Here is a 7,675-nt window from a genome sequence, read left to right as displayed (position 1 = left end):
AAGTGATTGTTACCGGATTAAAGGATTGTGTTCTGTGTTTTTAATCTGAGTGTAAACTGCTCCAGTCCTTTCTTTGGGAAATTCTGTCCAAATTTCCTTGTGCAAGTCACATGGCAAATTCACTGTGTCAGTGGGAGACCCTCAGGAAGCCTGGGCCCAGCTGGGTGAATGGCCATCACCAGAGATCAACCCAGGGCACCCAGGCCATGGGGAGGAAGTGGGAGGCTAAAGGGATTGCATAGAGGGTCTTCGAGAAGAAGGAAGAGGAGGCGGCTTTCAGGAGAGAGAAGGAAATTGTCTTCTTATCAGTTAGTAGTAGCTGCCATATCCGGCATCCTAGAACATTCTCCCTAATGCTACTTAGAGCTTCTGACACCTCCCAGGGCACTGTTTGCCTTCTCACTCTTTCCAGGTAAGTAGTTTTAACTGAAAAGAGAGCCACATCAGGCTGGTCTGAGTGCAGTAGTGCTTACAACTAATTGATCACAATTCATTACAGATTACTTTGTTCCTCTCCACTCCCATTGCTTCACTTGACTAGCCTTTAAAAATAAAAAATAAGGCTCACACTTGAAATCCCAGCATTTTGGGAGGCTGAGGTGAGCGGATCACTTGACCCCAGGAGTTTGAGACCAGCCTGGACAACATGGAGCAACATGGAGCAGAAATTTAGTCTCTACTAAAAATACAAAAATTGGCTGGGTGTGGTGGTGCACACCTGTAGTCCCAGCTACGGGGGAGGCTGAGGAGGGAGGATCCCTTGAACCTAGGAAGTTGAGACTGCAGTGAGCCCTGATCGCACCACTGCACTCCAGCCTGGGCGACAGAGCCAGACCCTGTTTCAAAAATAATAATAATAATAATAATAATAATAATAATAATAATAATAAATCAAATAGGCCGGGTGCAGTAGCTCACGCCAGTAATCCTAGCACTTTGGGAGGCCAAGGCGGGCAGATCACAAGGTCAGGAGTTCGAGACCAGTCTGGCCAACATGGTGAAACCCCGTCTCTACTAAAAATATAAAAATTAGCCAGGCATGGTGGCGTATGCCTGTAATCCCAGCTACTCGGGAGGCTGAGGAAGGAGAATTGCTTGAACTCAGGAGACAGAGGTTGCAGTGAGCTGAGATCGTGCCACTGCATTCCAGCCTGGGCAACAGAGCAAGACTCCATCTCTAAATAAATAAGAGAGCTAGACCACAAGTCAAGTTGTTTAGTCCCAGCAGCTGTGACACCTGACCTCGCTTTCCCTCTGTGAGCCTCAGTTTCCCCACCTGTAAAGTGGTGGAGTTTAAACTTGCAGATCTTGAAGGTCCCAGCTCAAGCAAGCTGGGCTTCTAAGACTAAAAATCTCATTTTATGGTGAGTGTATGCTAGGAACTGTCTCTCATTCATATCTTATAAAATGAACTCCTAGCTTTCAGCACGATCCCCGGCCATTAATAGGAACTCTCCCTCTCAATTATGAATGAACGAATGAACCTGATTTAACCCAGCCTTTCTCACTTTTACATAACACCCTCTGGGTGATGAGGGCATTTCCAGTCATCCAACGTGCTTATATCCTTAGCTGCCCTTTCCAGCTTCTCATCCCTCCCTAATCCTTTGTGAGCTGTGGATTTAGAAGACCAAGAATTACTTGTCCTGGTCTAATCTGCTTGCAATAGAACTAATTTATTACCGTGTAAAAGAATAGCGACAGAATCTTAGCCCAGATTCTCAACTGGGCTAAGGTGTGCTTTGTAGGAGGACCTGCCCCAGAGCACCTGCTAAATACAGCTTTTCTGGATGCTGCGCCCAAATTCTCAGGCCTGCCCCGAATTGGAATACGGTTAGTGTTTTCCTCAAAAAGAATGAGCAGCCAAGTTGGTCCAGAAAGACCATGGTCCCTCCAGAAATTCCCTTCCCCATGGGCTTCACTAATATTCCTGCAGCCTGTGGTGGTTAAGCTGCCTGGGAAACAGGAAGTTTGGTCTTCACTACATGGCCTTCACTTTGTGTTCCCTGTGTGTGTGGTACATTCTCAGCCCTGACAAGCGAGTTGATGTCTGCTCTTCATTTGACATCCAAACAGCTGAGTTAAGGCCACGCTCTCCCCTCAATGGGATGAGGAAGAAATCGCTGACACCAGCTTCGGGTGCAGTGGCTCACACCTGTAATCCCAACACTGGAGAGGCTGTGGAAGGATTGCTTGAGCCCAGGACTTCAAGACTAGCCTGGGCAACATAGTGAGGCCCCATCTCTACAAAAAATAAAAGTATTAGCTGGGCGTGATAGTATGTACCTGTAGTCTCAGCTACTCGGGAGGTTGAGGTGGGAGGATTGCTTGAGCCCAGGAGTTCGAGACCAGCCTGGGCAACATAGTGAGGCCCTATCTCTACAAAAAATAAAAACATTAGCTGGGCATGATGGCGCACACTAAGTAATCCCAGCTATTTGGGAGGCTGAGGTGGGAGGATCACTTGAACCCAGGAGTTGAAGGTTGCAATGAGCTATAATCGTGCCACTGCACTTCAGCCTTGGGCGACCTAGCAAGACACTGTCTCAGAAAAAAAGAAAAGGAAAGAAATAGCTGACACATTGCACTCCTAAAGCCTGGCAGTTATAAAATGACAGAAGAATAATTTCTCTCACACCTTCCCCACTCCATTTGAGGAGCTCTGCAAAGTTGAATTAGGGAAAGAGAACAGGCCCCAGAAGGAAAAGGTCTCAGCCTCTATGGGGAGCGTTGCAGGAAGCGGCTGCCTCCACTGATGGGACTAGGGTGACAGCACCCAGAGCCTGCCCGGGGTCGTGTCCCAGTTCCCTTCCCAGGGGGAAGAAAGGGTGTCTCCAAAGCGAACACTGTGGGCTTCCTTTTCTTTCTTCCTCCTCTCTCTATGCTTGCCATTCCTGACTAACTTCATCCATGATGCCTTCTGGGATTTAATAACTAAGTAAAGATAGTCTTGGTTGAGTTTCCTTCAAATCTCAGAACTGACAAAATATTCTCAATATGTTGTCCCAGGACCAGCTGCTTGGGACGTGCGGCAGTTCCGAGGATTACAACATGGTTGTTAAAGGGATCTCTCTTTTTTTCTCTAATGAAATGCTCTCTGGAGCACTGGCTTTCTTCACAGCTCTCTTGGTTGTCTTGGAACTTGAAGGACCCGAGCATTCCTAGAGAATCAATTAGACGTTAGCTCTGGTAGGGCGTTGCCAAGTCTTCCAGTATTTTTTTATCCCTAATACTTAGAACAGTGGCTTGCATATAACAGGCATTCAGCAGATAGTTGCTGGTACAGACAGCCTCCCCCAAGTCATATTATAAAAGCCTCACTGGAAAAACTAAGACAAGCCCCTTTGGGTTGGTCAGTAACTGAATCTGCTATAAAGTAAATTATAGAAATAAAATGTTTAGGCCGGGCGCAGTGGCTCACGCCTGTAATCCCAACACTTTGAGAGGCCGAGGTGGGCGGATCACCTCAGGTCAGGAGTTCGAAACCAGCCTGGCCAATATGGTGAAACCCTGTCTCTATGAAAAATACAAAAATTAGCTGGGTGTGGTAGTGTGCACCTGTAATTCTAGCTACCTGAGAGGCAGAGGCAGGAGAGTCGCTTGAACTCAGGAGGTGGAGGTTGCAGTGCGCTGAGACCACACCATTGCACTCCAGCCTGGGCAACAGAGCGAGACTCCGTCTCAAAAAAAAAAAAAAAAAGTGTTTACAGAACACTGCTTCAGGGCACTACGGTGGGAACAGTTTCATCCCACAGGTTCGCCTGCACACATTAGAGACCACGCGTAATAGTTAAGGCGCATGAGGAAAACGAAGTGAGGATGTGGCTGGGCTGCCATCAGGCTGGAAAACGAGGTACCTGCTTCTGTACATAGGGGTGATGGTGTGCCCTGGCCAGGCCCGTCCTGGGCAGGAATATAAAGTGTTAAATATTCTGGAGAGTGGGAGGCAAGGAGTTCATGGAAATCAGAGCTTGCAGAGACTTAGTACAGAGACTTAAGAACTCATCTACAAAGGAATGATCATGAGTCCACAGTAGTATAAATAAATGACTGAATAAGTAAATAAATGGGGAGACGGAACAGATTTTCCTTATGAAAGAATTACAAATAAGTGTAAAAGGAATAAGGAAAATTGAAACTCACGAATAAGGGCCTGGCAAGGTAGCATAAGCCTATAATCCCTGCATTTTGAGAGGCTGAGGCGGGAAGAATCACTTGAGGCCCGTTCAAGACCAGCCTGGGCAAAATAGTGACACCCAACTCCACAAAAAATTTAAAAATTAAGCAGGACATGGTGGTTCACACCTGTAATCCCAGCTACTCGGGAGGCTGAGGTGGAAGGACTGCTTGAGCCCAGGTGTTAGAGGCTGCAGTCAGCTATAATTGTGCAACTGCACTCCAGCCTGGGTGACAGAGTAAGATCCCCACCTCTTAAAAAAAAAAAAGAAAAGAAAGAAAAAAAAAAAAGAAAAAAAAAAGAAAACCACCATTAGAACACCACAATACAAATAATATCTGCTGCAAGGAAAATACACTAATGGATGCTAAAATAAGAAAGTGAAACATTAAGGAGAAACAGGGTATTTACATACCCTCAAAGTATCTCCTTCACTGGTGGTTTTTGTGTGTTGATATGGGGTCTCACTATGTTGCTCAGGCTGGTATCGGACTCCTGGGCTTAAGCGATCCTCCTACCTTGGCCTCCCAAAGCACTGGGATTACAGGCGTGAGCCATGCGACCTGGCCTGGTGATGGTTTTACCACATGGCCACAGATTCTTTGATACTGCTCCCTTCCGGAGGTGGAGCTCATTGCCCTCCCCTTGAAAGGGAGCTGGACTAAGTGACTCCTTCCTAAAAAATTGAAAGTTGAAGGGGAAAAATACCAGCCTGGTAAGAGTGGTTAGACACCACCTTCACCAAAGATCAAAGTTAACATCCCCAGAAGGAAGTCCTGTGTGGCCGTGTCCCCTCAGAGAGGATGTCATGAGAAGGGCGCTTCACCTCGGTGGGATTCTTCCCAAAATCCCTAACCAGACTCAGTCCCATCATGAGAAAACATGAGACAAACCCAAACTAAAGAACATTCTATGGCCAGGTGCGGTGGCTCACAGCTGTAATCCCAGCACTTTGGGAGGCCGAGGTGGGCGGATCACGAGGTCAGGAGTTCGAGACCAGCCTGGCCAACATGGAGAAACCCCGTCTCTACTAAAAATACAAAAAAATTAACCAGGCATGGTGGTGTGCACCTGTAATCCCAGCTACTTGGGAGGCTGAGGCAGGAGAATCACTTGAACCTGGGAGATGGAGGTTGCAGTGAGCTGAGATCATGCCATTGCACTCCAGCATGGGCAACAGAGTGAGAATCTGTCTCAAAAAAAAAAGAACATTCTACAACATACCTGACTAGTACTCTGCAAAAGCATCAAGGTAATAAAAATAAAAAGGAAAGAGTGAGAAATTGTCACAGATTGAAGGAGTCTAAGGAGATAAGGTGACACCCTGGACTCTGGATGCTGAAACAGAAAAACGGCATTAGTGGAAAAACTGGTGAGACCTGAATGAAGTCTGTAGTTTTGTTACTAGTACTGTACTAGTAATACAGTACTAGTACTAGTACTGTACTAGTAATACAGTACTAGTACTAGTACTGTACTAGTAATACAGTACTAGTACTAGTACTGTACTAGTAATACAGTACTAGTACTAGTACTGTACTAGTACTAATCATGTTAACTCATAGTTTTGACAAGGGCACCATGTTGTTGTAAGATGTTTATATTACGGGCAGCTGGGTGAAACATAGACAGGAACTCTCTGTACTGTCTTTGCAACTCTTCTGTAAATCTAAAATTATTTCAGGCCAGGCGCAGTGGCTCACGTCTGTAATCCCAGCACATTGTGAGGCTGAGGCGGGTGGATCACCTGAGGTTAGAGTTCGAGATCAGCCTGGCCAACACAGTGAAACCCCATCTCTACTAAAAATGCGAAAATTATCTGGGCGTGGAGGCGGGCACCTGTAATCCCACCTACTAGGGAGGCTGAGACACAAGAATCGCTTGAACCCAGGAGGCGGAGTTTCCAGTGAGCCGAGATAGTGCCACCGCAGTCCAGCCTGGGGGACAAAGCGAGACTCCATCTCAAAAATACATACATACTTACATAAAATAAAATAAATTATTTCAAAATAATAAGTTTTCCAAAAACCATCTAGTCTAAGCCCTTTCTTGTACATGTAAGAAATCTAGGAATGCTAACTTGCAAACGTCCTGCATCCTAGCACTGAGCATGAGATAAATAGGAGCTTGGCCTATTGTTTGCAAAGCAGTAAAAGACTATTGTGAATGTAAGCAAACTTCTCAGTCTGTTTTAGAAAAGGGTGAATGTGGAAGTTGGGGATCCGAAAACATTCCCTTAAAATTATCTATGCAAATGTACCCCTCAGAAATTCTTCATTGTCAGGCAGGGTGGCTCATGCCTATAATCCCACCACTTTGGGAGGCCCAGTGGGGCAGATCGCTTGAGTCCAGGAGTTCGAGATCAGCCTGGCCAACATGGTGAAATCCCATCTCTACTAAAAATACAAACATTAGCCAGGCGTGGTGGCGCACACCTGAAGTCCCAGCTACTTGGGAGGCTGAGGTGGGAGAATGGCTTGAGCCCGGGAGTTCAAGGCTGCAGTGAGTCGACATCGTGCCACTGCACTCCAGCCTGGGCAACAGAGCAAGACCCTGTCTCAAAAAAAAATATTAGAAAGTCTTCATGTTCTCCAGGAATAGGAAATCCCCAAAGATGCTGTCTGGAAGAGGTAGGGAGGGAAAAACACATAGCCTTACAGAATGGACATCTGGTCCCCAACGTTATGTGAGCATCTTGAGTTATGACCCACTTCAGAAAATCTGTTGTTCGTCTGGACACTGACAAAACTCTCCACAGCCCCAGGGACAGGAAACCCTGCTTGCTAATTAATATGCGACTCAACTCCCTTTCCTGTGGTCTGCTGACTCATGCAGGAGCATCCTGGCAGTCTGTGGAGCCCTTAGGCTGTGATGTGACTCATCTGCGAGTCTAACAGACCTGGTTTATCTCAGTTATGGCTAAGCAAAATCAAGCAGCGTCCTTAAGCTCTCCTGGCTACAGTTCCATATCTGAAAGGTGGGGATAACAGCGTCTACCTTGCATTTGAAACGCCGGGCATGCATGCTCAGATGAATAACTACCACAGCGGTGCTCTCTCTGTGCCAGGAACTGTCAGGCGTGTTTCATTCACATTTCATCCTCCCCAGTGGGGCAATTCTCAACCCCTAAAGTCAGAAATACCATCCGACCCAGCAATCCCATTACTGGCTATATACCCAAAGGAATACAAGTTGTTCCGCCATGAAGACACATGCACGCGTATGTTCATTGCGGCACTATTCACAATAGCAAAGACATGGAATCAACCCAAATGCCCATCAATGATAGACTGGATAAAGAAAATGTGGTACATACACACCATGGAATACTATACAGCCATGAAAAGGAATGAGATCCTATCCTTTGCAGGGACATAGAAGGAGCTGGAGGCCATTATCCTCAGCAAACTAATGCAGGAACAGAAAACCAGATACCACATGTTCTTACATTTAAGTGGGAGCTAAATAATGAGAACACATGGACACATAGAGGGGAAC

The 7,675-nt window shown here is 46.3% G+C and overlaps 1 protein-coding gene across 5 annotated transcripts in view; it reads right to left on the bottom strand.

The window, feature by feature from the left end:
* Positions 1-7,675, bottom strand: part of PFKFB3 (6-phosphofructo-2-kinase/fructose-2,6-biphosphatase 3) — a 184,573-nt gene that overhangs the window by 83,456 nt on the left and 93,442 nt on the right. The window lies entirely within an intron of this gene.

This window comes from Pan troglodytes, chromosome 8 (assembly GCF_028858775.2).
Source record: "Pan troglodytes isolate AG18354 chromosome 8, NHGRI_mPanTro3-v2.0_pri, whole genome shotgun sequence".
Lineage (NCBI taxonomy): Eukaryota > Metazoa > Chordata > Mammalia > Primates > Hominidae > Pan > Pan troglodytes.
This window is presented reverse-complemented; position numbering and strand designations above follow the sequence as displayed.